This window comes from Psammomys obesus, unplaced genomic scaffold, assembly GCF_907164565.1.
Source record: "Psammomys obesus unplaced genomic scaffold, mPsaObe1.curated_primary_1811, whole genome shotgun sequence".
NCBI lineage: Eukaryota > Metazoa > Chordata > Mammalia > Rodentia > Muridae > Psammomys > Psammomys obesus.
Genome location: NW_026585687.1, coordinates 623,761 through 651,517, shown reverse-complemented (window position 1 = coordinate 651,517; position 27,757 = coordinate 623,761). Strand labels below are relative to the sequence as shown.

Here is a 27,757-nt window from a genome sequence, read left to right as displayed (position 1 = left end):
GAGTGCCTTGAACTCCTTAGGAGGATATTGTCTACAAATAAGTTTTAATTTTTCATTTCTTTTTTTGGTAATTTGTCATTTCCTGTCAATATATTATCTATTCCTTTGTCTTCTTAGTACACTAGCAAGAACCACTAAGAAAGTGTTATAAATAGAAGAAAAAAGCAGGTGCCCTTGTTTTGTTCCTAATCTATTATGTAAGTTTTCAGTCTTTCATTATAAAGCATAATGTTAGTTGTGGGTTTTAAATAGTTGACTTTCTCAGATTGGAAGAGTTTCCTTCTGTTTGCAGGTTGCTGAGAGTTCTTTTGACCTTGAACAGATATTGAATTTTGTCACATGTGTTTTTCTTCATCTAGTGACTTAGTTACATGTTTTTCATTATTAGTCTAAGTATATACTCTATTGGTTAATTTTTAGATGTTGAAATAGCTGTGTTTCTGGAATAAATCTTACTTGGTCATGATACTTTATCCCTTTTATATATCATTGATTCTGTTAGCTAAAATGTGAATTTTTTGTTTTATTTTTTTTCATATTTTATTTTTTACCTATTACAATTTACTCAATTTGTATCCCAGCTGTAGACACCTTCCTCTTCCTCTCCCAATCCTACCATCTCTCCCTCTTCTCCTCCCATGCCCCTCCCCTAGTCCACTGATAGGAGAGGTCCTCCTCCCCTTCCCTCTGACCCTAGCCTATCAGGTCTCAACAGGACTGGCTGCATTGTCTTACTCTGTGGCCAGGTAATGCTGCTCCCCCCTCAGGGGGCGATGATCAAAGAGCCAGCCACTGAATGCATGTCAGAGACATTCCCTGTTCCTCTTACTAGGAAACCCACTTGGACAATGAGCTGACATGGGCTACATCTGTGCAGGGGCTCTAGGTTATCTCGATGAATGGTTCTTAGTTTGAGTATCAGTCTCAGAAAAGACCCCTGGGCCCAGATTTTTTGGTTCTGTTGCTCTCCTTGTGGAGCTCTAGTCACCTCCAGGTCTTTCATCTCCCCCTTCTTTCATAAGATTCTCTGAACTCTGCCCAAAGTTTAGCTATGAGTCTCAGAATCTGCTTTGGTACCATGCTAGGTAGAGTCTTTCAGAGGTCCTCTGTGGTAGTCTCTTGTCTTGTTCCCTGTTTTCTCCCTCTTCCAATGTCAGTCCTGTTTGCCTTTCTGAATGAAGATTGATCATTTTACCCAGGGTCCTCCTTCTAGCTTAGCTTCTTTAGGTGTACAGATTTTAGTATGTTTATTCTATATTATATGTCAAATATCCACTTATGAGTGAGTATATACCATGTGTGTCTTTCTGCTTCTGGGATATTCAGGATGATCTTTTCTAGTTCCCACCATTTGCCTGCAAATTTCATAATTTCCTTGTTTTTGATTGCTGAGTAGTATTCCATTTGTAAATGTACTACAATTTCTGTATCCATTCCTCAGTTGCAGGACATGTCAGTTGTGTTCAGATTCTGGCTATTATGAATAAAGCTGCTACTAACTTTTTTTGATTGAGAAAATGTCTTGTATTCTTAAGTATATTTTGGTTATATGACTAGGAGTGGTATAGCTGGATCTTGAGGTAGCAGTACTCCTAATTATCTGAGAAAGTGCCATATTGATTCAAAGTGGTTGTACCAGTTTACATTCCCACTAGCAATGGAGGAGGGTTCCCCTTGATCAACAACCTCTCCAGTATGTATAATCACTTGGTTTTTTATCTTAGCCATTCTGACAGGTGTAAAATGGAATCTCAGAGCAGTTTTGATTTTCATTTCCATGATGACTAAGGACATTGAGCATTTCTTTAAGTGTTTTTCCGCCATTCGATATTCCATTATTGAGAATTCTCTGCTTAGCTCTGTACCCCATTTTTTAATGGGATTACTTAATTTGTTGCTTTTCAACTTCTTGAGTTCTTTATACATTCTGGATACAAGCCCTCTGTCAGATATAGGGTTGGTGAAGATCCTTTCCCAATCTGTAGGTTGTCATTTTGTTCTGATAACAGTGCCCTTTGTTTTACAGAAGCTTTCAGTTTCATGAGGTCCCATTTATTGATTGTTGATCTTAGAGCCTGTGCTGTTGGTTTTCTGTTCAGGAAGTTGTCTCCTGTGCCAATGAGTTCAAGGCTCTTCCCCACTTTTTCTTCTAACAGGTTTATTGTCTCTGCTTTTATATTGAGGTCTTGGATCCACTTGAACTTTAATTTTGTGCAGGGTGATCTATTTGCATTTTTCTCCATGTAGACCTCCAGTTAGAGTAGCACCATTTATTGAAGATGTTATCATTTTTCTACTGTGTGGTTTTAGCTTCCTTGTCAAAAATCAAGTATCCGTAGGTGTGTGGGTTTATTTCTGGGTCTTCTGCTCTATTCCACTGATCTACCATTCTGTTTCTGTGCCAGTACCATACAGTTTTTATTACTATTGCTCTGTAGTACAGCTGAAGATCAAGGATGGAGATACCTCCAGATTATCTGTTGTTCTACAGGATTGTTTTAGCAATTCTGGGTTTTTTGTTTTTCTATATGAAATTGAGAATTGTTCTTTTAAGTTCTGTAAAGAATTGTGTTGGATTTTAATGGGAATTGCTTTGAATCTGTAGATTGCTTTTGGTAAGATGGGCATTTTCACTATGTTAATCCTACAGATGCATGAGCATGGAAGATCTTTACATCTTCTGATATCTTCTTCACTCACTTTCTTCAGAGACTTGAATTTTTTTTTCCAAACAGGTCTTTTACTTGCTTGGTTAGAGTAACACCAATGTACTTTATGTTATTTGTGGTTATTGTGAAGGGTGTAGTTTCCCTAATTTCTTTCTCAGTGCTTTTATTTTCTTTCCTATACAGGAGAGCTACTAATTTTTTTGAGTTAATTTTATATCCGGCCACTATGCTGAAGGTGTTTATCAGCTGCAGGAGTTCTCTGGTAGAATTTCTGGGGTCGCTCATGTAGACTATCATATCATCTGCAAACAGTGATACTTTGATTTCTTCCTTTCCAATTTGTATCCCCTTGATGTCCTTTAGTTGTCTTACTGCTCTAGCAAGGACTTCAAGTACTATATTGAAGAGATACAGAGAGAGTGGGCAGCCTTGCCTTGACCTTGATTTCATTGGGACTGATTTAAGTTTTTCTCCATTTAATTTGATGTTAGCTATGGGCTTGCTGTATATTGCATTTACTATGCTTAGGTATGTGCCTTGTATCCCTGATCTCTTCAAGACTTTAAACATGAATGGGTGTTGGATTTTGTCAAATGCTTTTTCAACATCTAAGGAGATGATCATGTGGTCTTTCTCCTTCAGTTTGTTTATATGGTGGATTACATTGATGGATTTCCATATATTGAACCACCCCTGCATACCTGGGATGAAGCCTACTTGGTCATAGTGGATGATATCTTTGATGTGTTCTTGGATTCGGTTTGCAAGTATTTTATTAAGGATTTTAGCATCAATGTTCATAAGAGAGATAGGTCTGAAGTTCTCTTATTTTGTTGGATCTTTGTGTGGTGTATATATCAAGGTGACTGTGGCCTCAAAGAATAAGTTTGGTAATGTTCCTTCTGTTTCTATTTTGTAGAATAGTTTGAAGAGAACTGGAGTTAGCTGTTCTTTGAAGGTCTGGTAGAATTCTTCACTGAAACCATCTGGCCCTGGGCTTTTTTTTTGGAAGGCAGACTTTTGATGACTGCTTCTATTTCCTTGGGGGATATAGTATTATTTAATCTATTTACTTGATCTTGATTTAGTTTTGTTAAATGGAATCTATCAAGAAAATTGTACATTTAATTTAGATTTTCAAATTTTGTGGTATATAGGCTTTTGTAGTAAGTCCTAATGATTGTTTGGATTTCCTCAGTTGTCTGTTGTTATATCTTATTTTTCGTTTCTGATTTTGCTGATTTGGATAGTTTCTCTCTGCCTTTTAGTTAGTTTGGCTAAGGGTTTATCCATCTTTTTTATTTTCTCAAAAAAAAATAGCTCTTGGTTTCATTGATTCTTTGAATTGTTTTCTTGTTTCCAATTCAGTGATTGCAGTTCTAAGTTTGATTATTTCCATTTGTCTACACCTGTTGGGTGTGTCAGCTTCTCTCCCTCCCCCCAGGGCTTTTATGTGTGTTGTTAAGTTGCTTGTATGAGATGTCTCATACTTCTTTCTGGAGGCACTTACTGCTATGAACTTTCCTCTTAACACTGCTTTTATTGTGTCCCATAAGTTTGAGTAAGTTGTGCCTTCATTTTCATTGAATTTTAGAAAGTCTCTACTTTCTTTTTTCCATTTATTCCCTGACCAAGCTGTCATTGAGTAGAGAGTTGCTCACTTTCCATGTATATATAGGCTTTTTGCTGTTTCTGTTATGGTTGAGGTATAGTTTTAGACCATGGTGGTCTGATATGATACAAGGGATTATTTTAATCTTGTTGAATTTGTTGAGGCTTGCTTTGTTCCTGACTATATGGTCAGTTATGGAGATGGTCCAATGAGGTGCTGAGAAGAATATACATATACTCTTTTTGAGTTTGGGTGAAAAGTTCTGGAGACATCTATTAGGTACATTTGATTTAGGACCTCTGTAAGTGTCATTATTTCCCTACTTAGTTTCTGTCTAAATGGTCTGTCCCTTGGTGAGAGTGGAGTGTTGAAGTCTCCCACTATTAAGGTATTGGGATCAATGTGTGATTTAAGCTTTAATAATGTTTCATTTACAAATGCAGGTGCTCTAGTGTTTGGGGCAAAGATGTTCAGGATTGTGATGTCTTCTTGGTGGATTTTTCCTTTGATAAGAATGAAGTGTCCCTCCTCATCTTTTGTGATTAATTTTGGTTGAAAGTCTGTTTTATTGGATATTATGATAGCTACTCCAGCTTGTTTTCTGTGTTGGTTTGCTTGAAAAACCTTTTTCCAGCCGTTTACTCTGAGGTAGTGTTTATCTTTGTTACAGAGGTGTGTTTCTTGGATGCAGCAAAATGTTGGATCCTGTTTCCGCAAACTTTCTGTTAGTCTGTGTCTTTTTATTGGACACTTGAGTCCGTTGATGTGACCAATGAATGTAGTTCCTTTTATTGTGGAGTTGGTGGTGTTACTGTTTTTCTATGCTTGTTTTCTTCTAATTTTTTGTTGTGAAGTTATCTGTATCCTGTGTTTTCTTGGGTGTTGATTTTGTTAGATTGGAATTTTCCTTCTAGTATCTTCTATAGGGCTGGGTTGCTGTGTAGATATTTAAGTTTAGTTTTGTCATGCAATATGTTGTTTTCTCCATCTATGTTAATTGAAAGCTTTGCTGGGTATAGTAGTTTGGGTTGGCATCTGTAGTCTCTTTGAGTCTGCATGACGTCTGCTCAGGTCCTTCTGGCTTTCCTAGTTCCTGATGGAAAGTCTGGTGTGGTTCTGATAGGTCTACCTTCATATGTTACTTGGCCTTGTTCCCTTGCTGCTTTTAATATCTTTTCTTTGTTCTGTAAATTTAGTGTTTTGACTATGATGTGATGTAAGGAGTTTCTTTTCTGGTCTAGTCTACTTGGTGTTCTGTAGGCCTCTTGTATGTTTATGGACATCTCTTTCTTTAAGTTGGGAAATTTTTCTTCTATGATTTTCTTGAAAATGTTTTCTGGACCTTGGGGCCTGGAATCTTCTTTTTCGTCTATTCTTATTATTCTTAAATTTCGTCTTTTCATGGTGTCCTTGATTTCTTGGATGTTTTGTGTTTGGAATTTTTCTGATTTTATTTTTTTTCTTTGAGAGATATATCAATTTCTGCAATTGTATCTTCAGTGCTTGAGATTCTCTCTTCCATCTCTTATATTCTGTTAGTGATACTTACCTTTGTGTTTCCTGATCTTTTTTCTAAGTTTTCCAGCTCCTGAGTTTTCTCTGTTTGTATTTTCTTTATTGATTCTAATTCTGTTTTCATGTCTTGCACTATTTCCTTCATCTGTTTGAATGTGGCTTCCTGTCTTTTCATGATAGCCTCTACTTTTTTGTTCGTTTCCTCTCTATATACCTCTACTTGTGCCTTTACCTGTGCCTCTATTTGTTTGGCTGTATTTACCAGTATTTCTTGAACTCTTTATTCATTTCCTCTTTATGTGCCTCTAATAACTGGATACACATAGATTTGAGATCCTGTGTTTCCCATGAATTAAAGTATCCATTGATTTTTGGGTTGCTAGTGAAGCCATGATGTCCTGATTTTTGTCGGATGTGTTCTTACATCATTCTCTAGCCATCTGCTAATCCATAACCTTTGCTGTTTGTTCCTGGAGTCTCTACTTCAGGCTGAGTCTGTCTGTCTCTGGAGTCTGAAGTATTCTTCAGGAATGAGAGAGATCCACCGGTTCGAAAGTAGATGTTGGTGTTTCAGCTGTAGCTAAGGGAGGAAAATTGCAGGCCCACATGCACAAGTGTGAGAATGTGCATGAAGTGTGCGTTGAAAGATTGGGTGCTAGAGTTTGTAGATGCCTGTATGGGAAAGTAAGCACAGATGGGGATACTGGTGCCATTCACAGGCACAATGCGCATGTGCAGGTGCCATGAATGGCTCAATGGTTCACAGGACCACTTACTGTCCTCCAGGCATTCAGATCTGTCTAGGTTGCACCATCTTAGCTCTAGGAATTGTTTGCCTGGACTCCAGTGGGAGACCCACAAAACAGGGCCTTCAATGTTGAGAATGCTGTCCCAAGAATCCCTGTGTTGCTAACAGTGGGAGTGTGGGGAAAGGATCAGTTTTTTGGCTGCTAGAGGAGAAGGTCCCTGGATCTGGGGCTCTGCATGCACTCACTTGGAGGCACACTCATTGGCTCGCAGACCTATGGATAAAACACAGGAATTCCCCTGTTCTCTACTCTCAAACTGGGCCCTCAGGGGCAAATGAAAGTGTAGGATATCTGTCAGCTCAGCAGTGTCTGCTGTTTGGCTTCTGGGAAGGGAGACCCATACTTGGGACCTCAGTCATCAAGCATGGAGGCTTGTGCTTGGGGCAGCCACAGGAAGACCCGTGCTTGCGGCAGCAGCCTCTGCAGTCTCAGTCACCGAGTCTCGAAATCAGAGACTCATGCACGGGGCAACCACTGCAGCCTCTGCTGAACCAGTGCTTGGGGCAAGGGGAAGTGCAGGAGGGTCTAATATTTACCACTCTCAGACCCCGGAGATGTCCACGGGTGACCTGGATCCAAACTATCCCAGCTCACAGGTTGTCCCCTCTCACCCAAGAAGCCTCAATGTCAATATTCTGGATTTGGCAGCCCTTCCGTTCACCAATTTCAGAGTTTTGGATCTTCTGCCCCTCAGATAAGGTGTGTGCTGGTCACCACCATCTTGGACTTCCCCCATATGTAAAATTTTTAATATTGGATTTTTTAAGATTTATTTATTTATTATTTATACAGCATTCTGCTTGCATGTGTACCTGAACACCAGAAGAAGGCACCAGATCTTATTATAGATGGCTATGAGCCACCATGTGGGTGCTGGGAATTGAACTCAGGACCTTTGGAAGAACAGACAGTGTTCTTAACCTCTGAGCCATCTCTCCAGCCCCTGGGATTATTTTCTTGAGGGGGAATTCAGACAATGCCTCAATCTGTAGCCCAGGCTGGCCTTGAACTCACAATGATCTTGCTGTCTCAATCTTCCTAAATGGAAGGATCACAAGAGTGAGCAATAGTGCCCAGATAAACTATTTTTATAAAGGACATTTGGTGTTTGTACTTTACTTGCGATGTGCTTATACGGATTTGTCATCAGGTTATCTGGACTAGTCACTTGGTTTTCTCTATAACTCTAAAGGCTTTGTTCATCTTTGAGATTCTGTAGTTCTAATTAGATCCCTTCTGCTTTGGATATGTCTCCCTGAGACATATTTTCTGTATTGCTGTTTCTGTATTGCTCATCTGCCTTTCTATGTCTTTCCTCTTTTTTACACCCTCTTTCAGATGAATGATTGACAGCTGGAGTCTGCATAGGGTAAGACAGCTTCCTCAGAGGAAAACTGAGGAAACTGCTTCAATTCACAGTTCTCCCAGAGAAGGCAGATTTCAGTCAAATAATTACTTTGGCATTACCTCCACTGCTGGCTTTTGTATAAAGCCTTGGGTGCAAAAGCAGTATACCATACACAATTAAGTATAGCTTACTTACCTGTAAGGACTGAGCTGGCTGTGGCCTGCTATTTCAGACTTGGCATGAATAGGCCTTTAAATCTTGCTGGATCTCAGTTTGCAATATTAGGAGGTAGACTCTTAGGTTCTTCACTCTAAAAATGGAAGTAGATTGCAGCAACGGGTAAGAAGCTAAATGACCAGATAAAAGGGTATCAGATTAATATATTTTCAGTGATATTGTTGGCTTGAAAGGGCTTGAGGCTATAAAGTTGTCGCTCATTCAATTTAACTATGTTGAGACAAAGTATAGAGGGATAAAAATGCTTGTTTAAATATTCAATGTTCAGGAAAATAAATTTTCCAGTATGTTATGCCACATAACATTACAACCACCCTCACATATTCCGTCTAGATTTACACTCTTCACAAAGTGCTGGGAACTATAAAGAAGTGGGAGATAAGACAGAAATGGAGACATATATCTAATAACATAGATTCTAATCCATGTGACAGTCTTTCCATTTAGCATTGCGTCTAACTAAGCCTTAATGGAGTCTTTAACCCTATTTGTTATACCTTCATTATACTGTGAACCTTACCAGAAGACACAGGGGCTCTTGAATAGACCCATCTCTGCCTCCATGTCACCTCCACTTACCTCTTCCTTCCATCTCTCCCTTACGCTGCTTTGGCCCTAGTTTCTCACAATAACAAGAATTTGTAAAAAGCCTGCAGTCTATTCACATAGTTTGGCTCTCGGAGTATCTCTTGATCTATTTTAACTCCCGGGGCAGGCAGTTTGAAGAGCTTGAGTTTTGTCAACCAAGAAGGAATGAAGACTCTGGTTCCACATTTGAGTTCTTTTCTGACTGGTCTCCTTGTCCTTCAAAGACCTTTGCTTGAGAGCCTGGGTAAGGATCCAGAACACTAATTAGGCACTTAAGTGGGGAAAAAATGGAGGCTAAAGAATTTTGAAGACCAGTTGATTCAGAATGTAGCTTAAAAGGTCAAGATTATGACTTTGTGTTGTCTGTACCCAACAGAAGCCCAAGAATACTGGGCAGAGAAAAGAAAAGGACTGCCTCCAAAACAGACATTTTGTTCACTCGAGTATGAGCTTTTGGGGGCTAACTCTCACTAACCTGGGGGTAGTGATTCATGTTGAAAAGAGCTTTGCAACTACTGGATGAAAGAAGTAGATGATACGTTTAAATATAGTTCATCTTCAAAGTCTGGGGATGTGTTGGACAGAACATTTATTTCAGTAATTAGGCACTTGCTTAGCAATGCAGCTGTGGGTTGAAAAGAACGCTTTCTGCCTCATGGAAAGTTATGGGTTCCACCCCTCATTTTTTCAAGCCTCTTTAGAAAGATGGCACATCTGTTTTATCCTTCCCAATTCTCCCACAAGCTCAGCTGCTTTGTCAAATTTTCTTTGTCTTCTTCATATAAAGGCAGAGGTAATTGTGGGGGAAAATAGCTAGAAACTCCCTACTTTTTACTGTCAATTCTAGTAAGCTTTTGTTACCCCTGAATTATAAAGAAAACTGAGTACCATAACAGCAAAGGACAAACAATGCCCATCTATTGTTAATATGGTCATAACTGTCAGCATCATCACTATTGCTGGTAACTTACCTAGTAAGGCTATTTAAGTCTTTTGTCATACCATGTTATTCTTCAGCTATTGAGGTAGCAGGCTATATTTCTTTCCTTTAACTTAACACATTTTCTTTTTCTTGGAATGTCTGACTCCTTTGAACATTTTTAAATATAAAATTTATCTGGGGACAGTGACACACACCTGTAATTTCAGCACTTGAGAGGTAGAAGCAGAAAAATCAGGAGTTAAAGCTAAGCCTTAGCTACAAGGCAAATTCAAAGCCAGTTAGGACTACTTGAAAACCTGTCTCAAGAAACAAGGAAGGCAACTTTATTCTGTTCAAGAATATGCATTTTTAAACTTTATTGCCCTAGTTATTTTTAAATCTATTTATTTATATTTTTAATTAGAATATAATTACATTACTTCTATCTTTCCTTTCTTCTCTCCAGCCCCTTCAAACAATTATATCCCCTCCCTAAACCCCTCTCATGTTCACACACAAACACACACACACACACACACCCATAGAGAGAGAGAGAGGGAGGCAAGGGAGGAAGGGAGAGAGAGTTTTTGTTGTTTGTACGTATATGGCTTCAAGGGTGACCACTTTGCCTTTCCCAGAGGTGAGTCCCCTGACTGATTATTTAATATTGCACAGGTTTTTTTTATGATTTTATTTTTTTATTTTATGTGTGTTGGTGTGCCTCCATGTATGTCTGTGTAAGGGTGTCAGGTCTCCTGTAACTGGAGTTACAAACAGTTGTGAGCTGCCATGCGGCTGCTGGGAATTGAACCTGGGTCCTCTAGACAAGCAGCCAGTGCTCTTAACCACTGAGCCATTTCTCCAGCCACCGTTTTTTTTTTTTAAACATATTCCTGAATGGAGATATAATTTGGGGGTAGAATGACCAAAGCCTTAGATTCAGTCCACCATTCTGAAAAAAGCAAGTGTCTTCCTTATTGTACCTACCATCAGGTATTGTATCTCTATGTCATTGATTTGTCATCATCAGTGTCTGTGAGACAACCATGTGTCTGAGTCAGAGAATGTGTTAAACAATTGTTCAATAAATAATATCATAAAAGGAACAATATCATATGAATTGTTTGGGAATATATACATTTAGCATTAATAACTCTAGCAAGGCACACTCCCCTATTTCTACCATAGAATATAACTATGGGCTTCAGAGCTGGAAGAATGACATGAAATGAATTACTTAGGTTTTCTTTTTGTTTCATGTATCTTAAATGTGGAGCTATGAAACCAGCAACCTGGAAATGCCAAAAGCAGCAGACAAAGAAGCTCTAAGAGAAGTCCAATTTCTCCCTAAAGGACCAGGAAAGAGGCATCTTAGTCAGACAATGATCCCTCTACTCTAGCTGAATGCCATAGGGAAAAATGCACCCCACTCATCCTTATGAACAAAAGCCTAACTCTTAGCTGTAACACAGTATCCCTAAAATGCTTGCTTTCCACACTAATGTGGTGTCAGAGAAAACTAAGTAGTGAGCCTCCCCCCCCAACCCCACAACAGTGTTAGTGAATAGCATGTAGAAAGTGTGGACTTTCACCTTCTCCAGTGTTAGTAAGTATTTTTTTAATCTATTTTATTCACCCCAATCCCTTCCAAAACCCCAATACCAGATGGAAGAGAAAGAAGGTTAGAAGGGAGAAGTGGCATAGTTCTCTTTGGGTACTTATTACCGGTTGGGTTTGTCAGGTTCCTTGGGATAAGTCCAATCTTCATTTCAGGATATCTCCAACTTCTTGTCAAATTGCAACAACAGTAACCAAGAGCAGCAGGGAGGAAGCAGCCTTCTTTCTCGGAGCCACCCCCCCACCGCCTGCACTGGCATTTATATCCTCTCATAGTCCTCAAGATGAAACTCTCTGCAGCTGGCAAAGACCACCCCCTTTCAGAGACACCCCCCCCCCACAAGGCAAACAGTCAGCTGCTTTGGGCAAACTGAAACAGCCCCACATCCCACATCTGGGATTAAAACAAAAACATGAACATAACTGGGTTTTAAAGAAACCAAAATTACCACTACACCCCAGACTGTAGCCTTCAATCACATCTCCAATCACAAGGTGCCAAGTCGGTGTCCATGAAGGTCAAGCAGGACATTGGGATTTTCACCATCACTTAGTGCAATGTCAATTGAAGTCACACAGGAAACAGTACCAAGGCACCCCTGTCCTTCCCAGATGAAGCGCAGTGGTGATGTTGAAACGTGCTCCCCATCAGAAAAAAACAAAGCATCCTTCTTCCCCAAGGTTTCTAACAATGGCAGCCAAGAAGAGAACATGGACTTCTATCCCCATTTACCAGTAATGATGTAGTATTTGACTGATGGGTTGTCAAAGGAGGCCTGCTAAAAACAAACAGTCTTAATAGGATCCTGAGACTTATCATGTCCCAAAATGTTCAAAATGAAACAGAAGATCATTTGCCACACCAAGGACAGAAAAAAAAAAAAATACCGTTAGTGGAAAAGGACCATTAACTGACAACATGAAGATGACACAAAAGTGAGGCTTATCTGGCAAGGAGGTTAAAGTACCTATTATAAAAAGAACTTAACAAACCATTACAATAACTCCCAAGAGAAAATAAAGTACAATATATCAATAAATAAATAGAAGTTGTAAACACAAAACACTAGAAATTTTCTAGTCTTGAAAAACATGATGAACAAAATCAAATAAGTCTTACTGGATGGACTCCATAGAGGAATAAAGAGGACAGAGGAAGAAGTCAGTGAAGTTGAAGGTAGAACAATAGAAATTAATCAACACCCTGGGGGCCATGTTGATGTAAGTGACCTGTGCAGCCACCCGAGGCCATGTTGATATCCATGACCAATCCTGCATCGGAGAGCTATGTTGCTGTCCATGATCTGTACTGCTGCCAGAGACCATGCTGAGGTCTATGGCACATGCTCCTGCTAGAGACTATGTGAATGTCCATGGTCCATGGTGTCACCAGAAACCATGTGGAAGTCCATGATCCATACTCCTGCTGACTGAAAAAGGAAAGGAAGCTACTTTTGCAGTTTATTGACTGCTGATACACAGTTGAGAAAGAGGTATATATAAGGCTTCTTTTACAACCCTACCCTTACTCCCCCCCCCAAAAAAGAACAGCCTAGACAGGAAACCATCAAAAAGAACTCTTAAAAATGTGGTAAGGATAGAGCTCTCTACAACTGATGGCTTATGGTGTGGATGTGGGTAGGGAAGAACTCAGTTTTCTTTAAGGGACTGGCCACTAGGAGTTTGATCATGCTCCAATGATTGTATGGGCAACACAAATTGAACTTGGTTTGTTATTGTTGTTGTTCTTCTTTTCTTTTTTTGGGGGGGGTGAGGTGAGGGGTTGTCACAAGGGCAAGTAGCAGACCTGGGGGGACTAGGAAGTGAAAAAAAAAGTTATTCAGCATGATCAACAGAAAGAGAATGGATTAAAAGAGAGACGAACAGAGCCCCAAGAGCCTATAGGACTAGGGCAAAAGATCTAACATTCTTGTCATCATATGGTTCCCAAGAGAGAAGGGGCGGGAGGAAGTAGGGCTGAGAAAAACACTCCAAAAAAACAATGGCTTAAATTTTCCCAAAATGTGGCAAAAAGACATAAATCCATAGTTTCAACAAAATAAGTAAATTCCAGAGGATGAACTCTAAGCAATTTATGCTAAGAGACATAAGTAAACTTCTTAAAACTAAGCACACATGCGCATATGCACACACACGTTTACAGAAACTCCCATCTAGATTCCTTACAGAAAAAAAAAAAAAAAAAAACAAAAAAACATGGCGTATTTTGTTGGGAGGTGAGAAAGCCCTGAGTATTGTATTGTTAGCATGGGCACAGCCATGTCAAGGACCGATGCCTCAGTCCCATGGGAATGGCAAAGTTATTCGAGTATGGGTGAAGGCTCAGAGGGATGCCAGAGCCTTCCTTGGGTCTGAGTGTGGATGTTAACAGCCCGTGTAGGCAGGAGTGTTTACAAATGATTGACCAGTTTATGCAAACACTGGCATATGAAGCCTCCTCTTCTCAGACTATAACAGCCCGAGTCTGCTCACCTACTGAGGTCTCCTATGGAGGGTAGCTAACTTCTCCCTGCTGTGCTGTGCTGTGCTGTCATAATGAATGGGATAAAGTTCTAGGTTGCTGCCAACAGCTGGTGCCCTCCATCAGAATGCACACAGCCCACCTGACCCTACCTTTTCTGTGCATGAATCTGTGTTTGTTTTATTTCCTCACTACCTAAGTCGGGTCGGGGCACCTACCTGGGGCACGTGCTCACGGGGGGTGGGGGACGGGGGTTATAATAAGTGGTGCCTGAATCGGATATAGCTGGACTATCAGGAATTCCCATCAGTCAGAAAAAGGACCATTCCCTAGAGAAGCACACAAATACAGGCAAAGAAAAGAATAAAAAATAATGGAAAAAAGGGAGCACAGATGTAAGCATCTGTGTAAAACATGGGACAATTAGTAGCTGCAGATAGGTAATTATATGTTAGTACTCTGAAATTTTATGTTGGTAATTTCAAGGAGATTTTAAGGAATTATGGAAACAGGATGGAAGCACTGTAGCGTCATCATTTTGAACTATGTTCAGGACATATGCCTTTGGTTCTCTGAAGACTGGGCAGTAAGTTTGGCTGCTTGAAAGGAAATGGGAGAAGGATTGAGGGGTCCAAAGGACCTAAGTGCATTCCCATTTTTTCTTTAGATTTATGGAGTCTTAAACCCCTGCATTTTCTCACAGGAGGGCAAGTTCTGTGAAACTGGATCCCTGAGGAGTCTAGCTTCTAGACATTGCCTATGTCTAGAAGGCTGTGAAGAGGCTGGTAATCAATTACATTACTCTTTGCAAGTTCACCAACTAATTAACATAACTGCCTTAAGGGTAAGAAGAAAATTGCTCAACAAGGGGGAAAAAAAACTTGAGAACTTGTTGCCAAGAGTCACCCTGCCAGAAAGAATTGTACCTAGACTTTTTGGCCCACCTCCTTTCAGACCTCAGCTGGGGTGCCCTTTTGGATGGAGACTCCTTGGCTCCAGCAGGCAGGCCACTGTCTTGGTGGGCTGAGCAGCTGGTGGTAGCTGTTTATTGTGGCCCAGCTTATAAAAGCAGCCCTGAGAGAGGCTCATGGGGGACACTCCTTACTGGTTGTCAATTTGTTTCCAGTTTTGAGCTCAAATACCCGGGGCCAGAGGCCACATGTTTTGCTTTTTTCTCCTCAGTCGGGTGTCCAGCATTGCTGTGAACTGGCCCTGAGCTGTGAAAATCCATCATGAGCATCTAAGAAATGGGAAAAGGGGAGAGGGTGTAGGGAGCAGAGGGATCCTCTGAGTGAACGTGTATTGTTGACATGGGCACAGTCAAATCAAGGGGCATCGCCTCATTCCCAAGGGAATGTCAGTTTTTCTCACCTGTGAGGGAGGCTCCGAGAGATGGCAAAGCCTTCCTCAGGTCTAAATATGAATATGGACAGTATGCTGCAAGTACTAGTGTTTAGAAATGAGTGATCAGTGTGTATAAAAACTAGCAGCTGCAGCTCCCTCCTTGTCAGAACACAGTCTAAGAATTGAGTCCTCTGAGGGGTGTTCTGAGTGCTTATAAGAAAACAAGACAAGAGGCTGGAGAGATGGCTCAGAGGTTAAGAGTCCTTTCTGTTCTTCCAGAGGTCCTGAGTTCAATTCCCAGCAACCACCTGGTGTCTCATAATCATCTATAAAGAGATCTGGTGCCCTTTTCTAGCCTGCCGGCACATATGGAAGCAAAACATTGTATACACAATAAATACATCTTAAAATTAAAAGAAAACAAAACAAGATTTGCATTTCCTTGATGACTAAGAAGGTTGAGCATTTCTTTAAGTGCAAATCAAAATGACTCAGAGATGCCATCTTATACCCAGCATAAGATCTGATAGGCTTTGGTTAGATAAGTAGAGGAGGAGGACCTCCTCTATCGATGAACTAGGGAGGGGAAGAGGGTGAGGGGGTAGGACTGGGAGGAAATGAGGGAGGGGCTACATCCAGGATCCATCAATACAGCCCTTAGAAAATTGGGAATAGCACTACCTCAAGACCCAGCTATACCGCTCCTAGGTATACCCAAAAGACACTCCACCATACCAACTCTGTTGCTCAACTATGTTCATGGCAGTTTTATTTGTAATAGCCAGAATCTGGAAACAACCTAGATGTTCTTCACCTGAAGAATGGATAAAGAAACTGTGGTACGTTTACACAATGGAATACTACAGAACTATTAAAAACAAAGGCATCTTGAAATTTGCAGGCAAATGGATGGAACTAGAAAAGATCATCCTGAGTGAGGCAACTCAAACCCAAAAAAGACATACTTGGTATGTAGTCACTTATAAGTGGATTTTAGCCATATAGTACAGGAGAAGCATACTACTGTTCACAGACTCAAAGAACCTAAGTAGCAAGAAGGGCCCAAGGGAGATGTTTAAATCTCATTCAGAAGGGGAAATAGAGTAGACAGCAGAAGCAGTTGAAGAGTGGGAATAGGATAGGAGAGGGAGCAAGGAGAGAAAATGAGGGTAGAGATCAGACCTGGGGAGAGTGGGGCCTGGAAGACAGAGGGCCTACAGAGAGATGAGAAACAGTTGTTGGAGGCATCTCTATGACAAGCTGGAGACCTACAACAGAACAGACTTCTGGGAGGATATGGGGGTAAGTTCTAGCTGAGAATCCTTGTAGCAGGGGTCATGAAGACTGAAGCGGCCACCCTCTAACGAGACAGGACTCCTAGTGGACGGAGGGGAACACGAACCGACCCACAAAAACTTCGACCCAAAATTTACCCTGCCTACAAAATGTGCAAGGATAAAGATAGAGAAGAGATTGAGAAAATGTCCAACCAATGCCTGGTCCAACCTGAGACCCAACCCATGGGAGAGAGCCAGCCCCTGACACTATCAATGATACTCTGCTATGCTTGCCAACAGGAGGATCCCAGCATAGCTGTCCTCTGAGAGGCTCCACCCATCAGTGGATCAAAACAAATGCTGAGACTCACAGCCAAACATGGGGTGAAACTTAGAAGTCTTGTGGAAAAGTGGGGAAAGGATAGAAAGACCTGGAGGAACTCCAGAAGAAAAACAACAGAGCCAACGAACGGGGGGGGGGGGGGGGGGGGGGGGGGGGGAGGCTTACAGAGACTGAAGCACCAAACAAGGACCATGCATGAACTGGACTTAGACCCCATACACAGATGTAGCTGATGAGCAGCTTAGGCTTCATGTGGGTTTCCTAGTAAGGGGAATGGGGTCTGTCTCTGACATGGGACTCTGTTGCCTGCTTTTCGATCACTTCCCTCTGGTGGGGCTGCCATGCCAGGACACAGGGGAAGAGGACACACTGAGTCCTGATTCGACTTAATGAGCTGGGGTGGGTAGCTCCCCTTTTCTGAGGAGTAGGGGAGGGGGAAGGGGAGAGGGAAGGAGGGCTGGACTACAATCCCACAAGAGAGGGAGGGGGCCACAATCTGGCATGCAAAATGAATAAACAAACAAATAGAAAACAAGTGAAGAGTCTTGTAATCTCAGTTTCTTCAAAAACAGAGAATTGTTCTTGGAATGTGTTTTTGTGCACCTCCTGAGGTGTGAGGTGTATGGGATACGAGTGAGTTTACTTCAGCTGTTGTTATTCATATGTCTCTATGGAAAAAAAAAAAAAAACGTTTTTGCCGTGTGTGGCTGGCTTATTCTTGTGATCGAACACCTTACTCACATGATTCGTCTTAACCTACCTGATACTCCGAATACAATTGACTGTTGTGAATGCATTACATTGAGCTCCATAGAAGCGCCTGGGCCAAGTGTGAGGCAAACAGGCACTGGGAGACTCTATGCCTCGCGGAAGAAAACCAACTAAACACGGGGAGAGGAGATCCTAAGAAGCGAGGCAAATGTCTTTATACGCATTCTTTGTGTAAACCTGCCGGGGAGGCGCACAAGAAGAAGCTCAATATGCTTCTCTCAGCTCCTTGGGGTTTCTCTAAGAAGTACTCAGAAACGTGAAAGGCCACGTCCGCTGAAGAAACAGGGAGATTTGAAGACATGGCAAAGGCTGACAAGCCTCATTGTGAAAGAGAAATGAAAACCTACATCCGCCAAAAAGGGGAGACCAAGAAAAGAAGTTCAAGGATCCCAATGTGCCCAAGAGGTCTCCTTCAGCCTTCTCGTTCTGTTCCGAGCACCGCCCCTGGCTTATCCGCTTGGGGAGGCTGCAAAGAAACTGGGGAGCAATGTGGAACAGCACTGCTGCAGACGACAAAAAGCCCTACGAAAAGAAGGCTGCCAAGCTGAAGGAGACGTGTGATGCAGGGGAAAAGGGGGTGGTGGTCAAGGCCTAGAAAAGCGTGAAAAAGAAGGAGCAGGAGGATGAAGAGGATGAGGAAGAAGAGGAGGAGGATGATGAATAAGTTGGTTCTAGGGCAGTTTTTTTTTTCTTGTCTATAAATCATTTAATCTCCCTGTACACAACTCACTCCTTTTTTAAAAGGTAATTTATTTAATTTTACTTTATGTGCATTAGTGTGAAGGTGTCAGATCCCTTGGAATTGGCGGTTCAGACAGTTGTGAGCTGCCATGTGGGTGCTGGGTATTGAACCCAGGTCCCTTGGAAGAGCAAACAGTGGTCTTAACCACTGAGCCACTTCTCCAGCCCCAACTCACTCTTAAAAAAAAAAAAAAGAAATATAAATATAAGGCTGTGTAAGATTTGTTTTTAAACTGTAGTGTCCTTTCTTGTATAGTTAACGCACTATGGAATGTGTCTTTGGGTAGCCCTGTCCTAGCGTTATTTCCAATGGCCACTGATGTTGCTTGGTACAGTCTGCGGTTGTAAATTGGCGCGGAAATTTAAATTAAAATTCAAAGCAGGTTCTTGTTGTATTCAATTATCAGCACAGCAATTATCTTCATATAAGCTGCATCACAGGCAACTGAAGATGAAAAAAAAAAAACAAAATAAACAGAAAAAAAATATATGCTGAGGTTCTGGATCGTTGTGGTAGTTGGTGCATCACCATCAGAGAACACATAGCCCACCTAACCCCCACCCCCTGATTTTCTATATGCATGTGTGTTTTTCTATCTTTTCTTCATTCCCTCACTGCCCCTAGTCAGGTCAAGTCCCAGCTGTGCAGGTCACTATGGTATTTGTTTTGTTTTGTTTTCTATATCTGGTTTGTTTCATATGACGCAAACATTTTCAGTTCCATCCTTTTTTTTTTCTTTAAGACTGAAAAATTTTCTAACCTGTATATGTATCATTTTTTTTATCCATTCATCTGTTGATGGACATTGATGCTAGTTCCCTTTCCTAGATACTGTGACTACTACAGCAATAAACAAGTCTCCCTGTGGTATGTTGACTTAGAGTCACTTGGACATATGCCCAAGAATGGTATATGGGTCATACAGTAGATTGATTTTTTAGGGTTTGAAAAAACCTTCATAAAAGTGTCCATGTTATCTACGCCAATTTACACTCCCACCAGCAGTGTATAAGTGTTCTTTTCCCCACATTCACTCCAGCATTTGTTTATTTTCATGAACGATAATCAGAATAGCCATTCTGGATAGGGTGAAATGAAATCGCAAAGCCATTTGAATTTGCGCTCCCTTGGTGGCTCATGATGAGGAACACTTTTTCCAGTTTGTTTTTGTTGCCATTGTTAGTGAGAGGTTCTTATGTAAATCTCAGTTTCCCCTCTAAGTCACAATGTAGCCGAGAATGACTTTGAACTCCTGCTTTTCCTGCTTCCACCTCACAAGTGTGGGGATTACAAGCCTATGTTACCGTGTCTTATTTTCAAGTATTTATTGGTTGTTTATATTTCTTCCTTTGAGAACTACTTAGTTCACTGGTCCATTTATAGTTTGGACAATTGGGGTTAGTATTTAACTTTTGTAGTTCTTTACATGTTTTAGATAGTAATCCTCTGTCTGAATTATATATATATAATATATATATATATATATATATATATATATATATATATATATAAAATATATATATATATCATATATATGTGATAAAGTTTTTGTCCTTTTCTGTGGTTGTATCTTCACTCTGGCAATCGTTTCCTTTGTTGTGCAGAAACTTTAAATGCCAATTTCAAAAGATTACATACTGCATTTATATAACTTTTATTTCAGCATTTAGTTTTTTGAGACAGGGTTTCATGGGTCCCAGGCAGAACTTGGACACAATATGTCACCTAGGCTGGCTTTGAATTCCTGATCCTTCTATCTCAGAATCTCAAGTGCTAGGATGATAAGTATGTGTCACCATGAGCAGCTTATATAACTTTCTTAAAATAAAAATATTATGAGGATGCAAAACAAGTTAGTGGGTGTCATTAGGAATCAGAGATGGTAGCAGGAACATTTGGCATGACTATAAATGGATGATAAAAAGAAAATCTTTGTGATGTTCAAATAGTTGCATATCTTAATTGTGATAGAAATCTTTACATAATAAATGGACATGGGACTGTTAACATGATTGTACCACTATCAATTTCCTTGCCTTAATATTGTACTAAAGTTACATAAAGGAAAATTGGGTGAATGATTCATGGAACCCTCTGAACTGTCTTGACTTTTCTCTGTAAATCAATTGTTATTTCTAGGGTTTTTTTTTAAGTTTTTGAAGGCTAGATTAATTTTAAAAGCTATGTCAAATAAAGTGTAAACTTTCCTGGACTATACCAAAGATATTTTATGAGCTTAGTTATCCATTTTCACTGCAATGTACATATTCAGAAGAGCTCAGACTTACTGACTTGAAGAATTTTTTCTCTTCCACAGTACAAGTGAGGTCTTTCAAAATTGGAATAGAACAAAATATGTATGTATCTCAAGTAAGACCTCAAAGTAGTACACGCTGCTTTCTTGCCTTGCCATTTTAGTGCCAAGAATTGAATCCAGGGCCCCATACATGCGCTTAGCAAAGGCGCTTTCTACTGAGACTCTGCCCCTTTTAAAACCAACAAGATTTTACATGTGACAATATTCACAGTTTTATGTGCTCAGGTTTTATGTGCTCACACATGGTAATACACACTATCACTGAACCATTGTTGTTAAGAGACCTGATTAGGCTAGGGTCAGAGGGAAGGGGAGGAGGACCTCCCCTATCAGTGGACTTGGAGAGGGGCATGGGAGGGAAGGTAGGATTGGGACAGGATGAGGGAGGGGCCTACAATGGGGATTCAAAGAGAATAAACTGTAATTTATAAAAATATTTTTAAATGCCACAATGAAACTTTAAAAAAAATCCATCCCAGGGTGAAACATAAGTAATGTATATCCCTTCTCCTAGGCTCCTAATGACAAATCAAGACATAATCCTACCAAAGTTCACTCTGGGGTAACAATGAGTTTATTATTGGGTTTGCCTATAGAGCATAGATGAGGAATTACTTACAGGGATGTGGGTGCTCCTCCCCCAAAAGGAAAAGACTTACCCAGCATAGACAAGGACTTCTCCAAAGCCACATAGATGGAGCCACCATCTAGTCCTCTCCACATATATTTTTTTCCTTCCCCAGACCATGGGCAACTAAGGTAACGTTGAATACAAGTAGTAGAAAGCAGGACACTTCAGTAGGAATCTCAAGTCCCTCTCTGCCCCTCTCTATTGGTGTGTAACCATTAATAAGCATAGCAGGGATGATCTTTTGCAAGGGGATGCAACTGAATGCCCCAAGATGGTGGTTGCTTCACTCAGAGAACAGTCACAACACCCGTATACCCTCAAAAAAGTACCACCACAGTTACCCCAAAGTGTTTGCTCATTCTCCTCTCTTCATCTCCTATTTGTTTGTCTGTCTACATATTTTTTTTTCTTTTCTAGAATATTCTAAGCAGGGTCATTTGAGTTTTTCTTTTTTTCATTTAGCATAATGCCTTTGAGAATCAATCAAGTTGCTGTGCATATCACTAGTTTATTAGTGTCCGTGGGTGTGCTGGTTTTTTTTTTTTTTGCTGTATTAATATATATCCATTTGTTTATTCATTTACCAGTGTATTTGAATTGTTTCCCCAGTTTTAGAAATTATGAAAAGAAGTTTCTATACTTATTGATAACTAGGGTCTTTAGATTGTTTTAAGTTTTGTACTCTCCTCCACCCGCCTCCATAGTACTAGGCATCAAACCAAAGACCTGGTGCACGCTAGACTCTGTCTCTGAGTTGCACCCTCATCCCTAGGTTAGAGGTTTTGTGCAGACATAAATATGAAGAGTAGGAATTCAGTGGGATGTGTTAAGTGCCTGACTGACTTCACAAGAAGTTGTCAAGGTGTTTCAAAAGAGAGTATATAATGTTACACTCCCACCAGCACTGTATGAATTCCCAGCTCTTCTACATCTTTCCAGTAGTATTACCATTTCCTAGGTAGTCTTCTTAGTGGATGTGTAAAGGGATGTCTCATTAGGATGTTTCCTGTATATTTGTTTGGGTTGGTTTTTGGTGTTCTAAGACAAGGTCTTACCATGTGTCCCAGACGGGCTTTGAATTCCTAATGTTCCTACCTCAGCTTTCCAAGTTCTACGATTACAGGTGTGTACCAGCCCATTCCTGACTTTCATTGTAGTTTCAATACACATTTTTCAAATGATTAAAGATATTTATCAACTTTTCATGTGGTTAATTGACATTTATTTTGTGTGTATGAAGTGTGTTCAAGACTTTTGTCTCTCTTTTATATTGAATCATGTCCATTCTTCTTGTTGAGTTGTGATAATCAACTCAGACTTGCGTGTTGGATGTATATTTTGCCAGATATATATGTTGCAATTATTTTTCCAGTCTATTATCATAACTTTTAATATTTATTTTGTATATGTGTGATGTTTGTGTGGGAGGGCACATACATGAGGAGGTCAGCTGACAGCTCTGAGTGTCAGTCCTCAAGTTCCACCTTGTTTCAGGCAGGGTCTCTCTTCTTGCTTTTGGCTGTGCTGCACACTGCAAGCTAGCTAGCTCATGAGCTTCGTTCAGGAAGTTCTCCTGTCCCCACTTCCTACCCCCACTGTAGGAACATTAGAATTACAGACAAGTGATGTCCAGTTTTTATGTGGGTTCGGGGAACCCAAGTCATCAGCCTTTTGAAGCAAATGTTTTTCCTGGCTGAGCTATCTCTCTAGCCCTCATAACTATTTTTTTAAGGAAAGTTTTAAGGTGAATGTGGTGATGCAAATCTGAAATCCAATATTGCTAAGATTCCTTCCCTCAAAGAGAACTAAACAAGGTCTATCCCTTTTCTTAAAGTCCCACTGACAAACCAAAAAAAGAGTCCACCAAAGTTCACCCTGGGGAACAACTAAGTTTATTAGGCTTACTTACAGAGCAATGGGTGAGGGGTTAGACAAGAACATGGGCATAAAGTAGACACACTGGAAGGCCTCCACGAAGCAGAAAGGCTGGCTTCTTAGTAGCTGTGTAGATGAAATCCGTTCTCTTCATCCTCCCCACCTATGTACTGTATTCCTCCCGCAAGACTAAGGACAATCAAGGAAGAATTATTGAAAAAAAAATAAAAGAAAAGAAAAGAAAGAAAAAAAAAGAAAGAAAGAAATGGTTGGGAGAGGGGGCTAGTTTCAATACAGCCTGGACTACATCAGACCTTAGTCATGTGTTTGGTTCTTTTAAGCGGAAATCTTAAGTTTTGATAAAGTCTAGTAGATCAGTGTTTCACATGGGCTATATTTTATTTGAACATTTTATGAGACCTTTTCTTACACAAACTATTTTCTCCTATGTTTTCTTCCAGAAGTTTTATACTTTTGCATTTAAGTCTGTGGTCCATGTTGCACTGATTTTTATATACAGTACAGCTCTTAACATTTTTGTTAGTTGGTTGGTTGGTTGGTTGGTTGGTTGGTTGGTTGGTTGGTTGGTTGGTTTTTCAAGAAGGGGGTTTCTCTGTTCTGTCTGGCTGTTCTGGTCTCACTTTGTAGACCAGGCTGGCCTCCAACTCACAAAGTTCTTCCTGCCTCTGCTTCCACATGTGCTGACATAACAGGTGTGCACTACCATGCTCAGCCTGTTCATAACATTTCTAAAGCTCTTTTCTATATATGATTACTTCTGATTATTACTTTATTTGAAACCACTTTGAGGGCTGAGCTGGTACTGTGGCTGAGTGATATAGCACTTCCCTAGTATGTACAAATCCTTGTATTCAATCACCAACATTGCCAAAGGAAAGGGTGGGAGCACTTTGAGAAAGCAGAACAAGAATTTTAATCTCCATTTCACAAGTGGAAAATTTGATTAGTGAAGCATTGTGTGATTTGTCAAAGTCCCATATTAGGTGAAACTGAAATGAAAGTCCAGAATCCCTGCTGTCCTGGACAAGGATTTTTTTTTTAAGCAATTTATTCACTTTGTATTCCAATTGTAGGCCCCTCCTGCATTTCCTCCTGGTCCCACCCTCCTTCTGTCTTTCCTACATATTCCCTTCCCCTAGTCCACTGAGAAGGGGAGTCCTCCTCCCCTACTATCTGACCCTAGCTCATCAAGACTCATCAGGACTGCCCGGATCCTCTTCCTCTGTGGCCTGGCAAGGCCACCCCAAAGGAAGGAAGAGATCAAAACACAGGCAACCAAGTGCATGTCAGAGACAGCTCCTGCTTCCCTTACTTGGCAAACCGCATGAAGACTGATTGGCCTATGGGCTGCATCTGAGCGGGGGGGGGGGCTACGTCTGCTCCATGCATGGTCCTTGGTTGTGCATCTGTCTCTGCAGGCCCCGCTGGGTCCAGATTTGTTGGTTTTGTTGGTCTCCTTGTGGAGCTCCTCTCCTCCAGGTCCTTCTATACCCTCCTTCTTCCACAAAACTCCCTATGCTCTGCCCAAAGTTTGGCTGTGAGTCTCTGCATCTGCTTTGATCCTGTGTTGGATGGAGCCTTTCAGAGGACATATGGTAGGTTGCCATCCTGTTTTCTCTTTTCTACCACTTCTGGTGTCTATCTTGTTTGCCATTCTGAATGAGATTTAACATCATCCCTAGGGTCCTCCTTAGTATTTAGCTTCTTTAGGTCGGTAGATTTTAGTATGCAACCCTATATTATATGGCTAATATCCACTAATAAGTGAGTATGTATCATGTTTGTCTTTCTGTTTCTGGGTTACCTCACTCAGGATGATCTTTTCTAGTTACTACCACTTGCTGCAAATTTCATGATTTCCTTGTTTTTAATTGTTGAGCAGTATTCCATTATGTAGATGTACCACATTTTCTGTATCCATTCTTCAGTTGAGGGGCATCTAGGTTGTTTCCAGATTTTGGCTATTATGAATAAAGCTGCTATGAACATAGTTGAACAAATGTCCTTGTTGAATGGTGGAGCATCTTTCAGATATATGCACAGTAGTGGCATAGCTGGATCTTGAGGCAGTGCTATTCCCAATTTTTTTGAGAAAGTGCCATATTGATTTCCAAAGTGGTTTGTACACGTTTGCACTCCCACCAGCAATGGAGGAGGGTTCCCCTTTCTCCACATCCTCTCCAGCATATGCTGGAGGTTTTGGTCCTAGCCATTCTGATGGGTGATGCAATCTGAGGGTCGTTTTGATTTGTATTTCCCTGTTGACTAAGAACATTGAGAATTTCTTTAAGTGTTTCTTCACCATTTGATAATCCTCTGTTGAGAATTCTCTGTTTAACTCTGTACCCCATTTTTAAATTGGATTATTTGGTTTGTTGGTGCTTAATTTCTTGAGTTCTTTATATATTCTAGATATTAGCTCTCTGTGGAAAGTACGGTTGAAGATTATGTCCCAGTCTATAGACATTGTTTTGTTCTGTTGACAGTATCCTTTGCTTTGCAGAAGCTTTTCAATTTCATGAGATCCTATTTATTAATTGTCAGTCTTAGAGCCTGAGCTGTTAGTGTTCTGTTCAGGAAGTTGTTTCCTCTGCCAATGCATTCAAGGCTCTTCCTCACTTTTTCTTCTAACAGATTTAGTGTGTCTGGTTTTTTATTGTTATCTTTGATCCACTTGGACTTTACTTTTGTGCAGGGTGATAGATATGAGTCTATTTGCATTTTTCTACATGTAGACATCCAGTTAGACCAGCACCATTTGTTGAAGATGCTATCTTTTTTTCATTGTATGGTTTTGGCTTCTTTGTCAAAAATCAGGTGTCCATAGGTGTATGGGTTTATTTCTGGGTCTTCAATTCAATTCCATTCATCTTCCAGACTATTTCTCTGCCAGTACCATGCCATTCCTATTACTGTTGCTCTATAGTACAGCTTGAGATCAGGCATGGATCTACCTCCAGAAAATCTTTTATTGTATAGGATTGCTTTAGCTATTCTGGGTTGTTTTTGTTTTTGTTTTTGTTTCCATATGAAGTTGAGAATTGTTCTTTCAAGATTTGTGTTGGTATTTTGATGGGAATTGCATTGAATATGTAGATCGCTTTTGGCAGGATGGTCATTTTCACTATGTTAATCCTACCTATCCATGAGAGTGGGATATCACTCCATCTTCCATTCCAATATCTTCTTCAATTTCTTTCTTCAGAGAAGTCCTTCACTTCCTTGGCTAGAGTTACACCAAGATACTTCGTGTTTTGTTTTTGTTTTTGTTTTTGTTTTGTAGCTATTGTGAAGGGTGTTGTTTCCCTAATTTCTTTCTCAGCCCTTTTGTCTTTTGTATACAGGAAGACTTCTGATTTTTTTGAGTTAATTTTGTATCCAGCCACTTTGCTGAAGGTGTTTATCAGCCATAGGAGTTTCCTGGTAGAATTTCTTGGGTCACTCATATATATTATCATATCATCTGCAAATAGTGATACTTTATTTCTTATTTTCCAATTTGTATCCCCTTGATTTCCTTTAGGTGTCTTATTGCTCTAGCAAGGACTTCAAGGACTATGTTGAAGAGATACATAGAGAGTGGGCAGCCTTGCCTTGTCCCTGATTTCAGTGGGACTAATTTAAGTTTCTTTCCGTTTAGTTTTTCTGTTAGCTATACGCTTGCTGTTTATTGCCTTTACTATGTTTAGGTATGTGTTTTGTACCCCTGATATCTCCAAGGCTTTAAACATGAATGGGTGTTGGAATTTGTCAAATGCTTTTTCTGCATCTAAGGAGATGATCATGTTGTTTTTCTCCTTCAGTTTGTTCATATGATGGATTACATTGATGGATTTCTGTGTATTGAACCACCCCTAAATGCCTAAGATGAAACCTATTTGATCATGGTGGGTGATATTTTTGATGAGTTCTTGGATTCAATTTGCAAGTATTTTACTAAGTATTTTGCATCAATAAGGGAAATTGGTCTGAAATTCTTTTTCTTTGTTGAGTCTTTCTGTCATTTAAATATTAGGGTGACTGTGACCTCACAGAATGAGTTTGACAATGTTCCTTCTGTTTCTACTTTGTGGAATAGTTTGAGAAGTATTGGTATTTACTTTTCTTTGAAAGTCTGGTAGAGTTCTGCATTGAATGCCTGTGGTTTTTCTTTGGATGGAAGACTTTTGATGACTGCTTCTGTTTCCTTAGGAAATATAGGACTATTTAATTTATTTACCTGATCTTGATTCAGCCTTGGTAAGTAGATTCTATCAAGAAAATTATCCATTTCATTTAGGTTTTTAAATTTTGTGGCACATAGCTTTTGAATTATGACCTAATGATTCTTTGGATTTCATCAGTGTCTGTTGTTATGTCCCTCTTTTCATTTCTGATTTTGTTGATTTGAATAGTGTCTCTCTGCCTTTTAGTTAGTTTGGTTAAGGGTTTGTCTATCTTGTTGATTTTCTCAAAGAACCAGCTCTTGGTTTCATTGATTCTTTGGATTGTTCTCTTTGTTTCTAATTTATTGATTTCAGCCCTGAGTTTGATTATTTTGAGCTGTCTACTGCTCTTGGGTGTGTCTTCTTCCTCTTCTTCTTCTTCTTCTTCTTCTTCTTCTTCTTCTTCTTCTTCTTCTTCTTCTTCTTCTTCTT

The 27,757-nt window shown here is 40.2% G+C and overlaps 1 protein-coding gene and 1 pseudogene across 1 annotated transcript in view; both read left to right on the top strand.

Moving 5' to 3' along the window:
* Positions 1-27,757, top strand: part of Slc16a2 (solute carrier family 16 member 2) — a 154,088-nt gene that overhangs the window by 107,195 nt on the left and 19,136 nt on the right. The window lies entirely within an intron of this gene.
* On the top strand, positions 17,555-18,198 carry LOC129665345 (high mobility group protein B1-like; annotated as a pseudogene).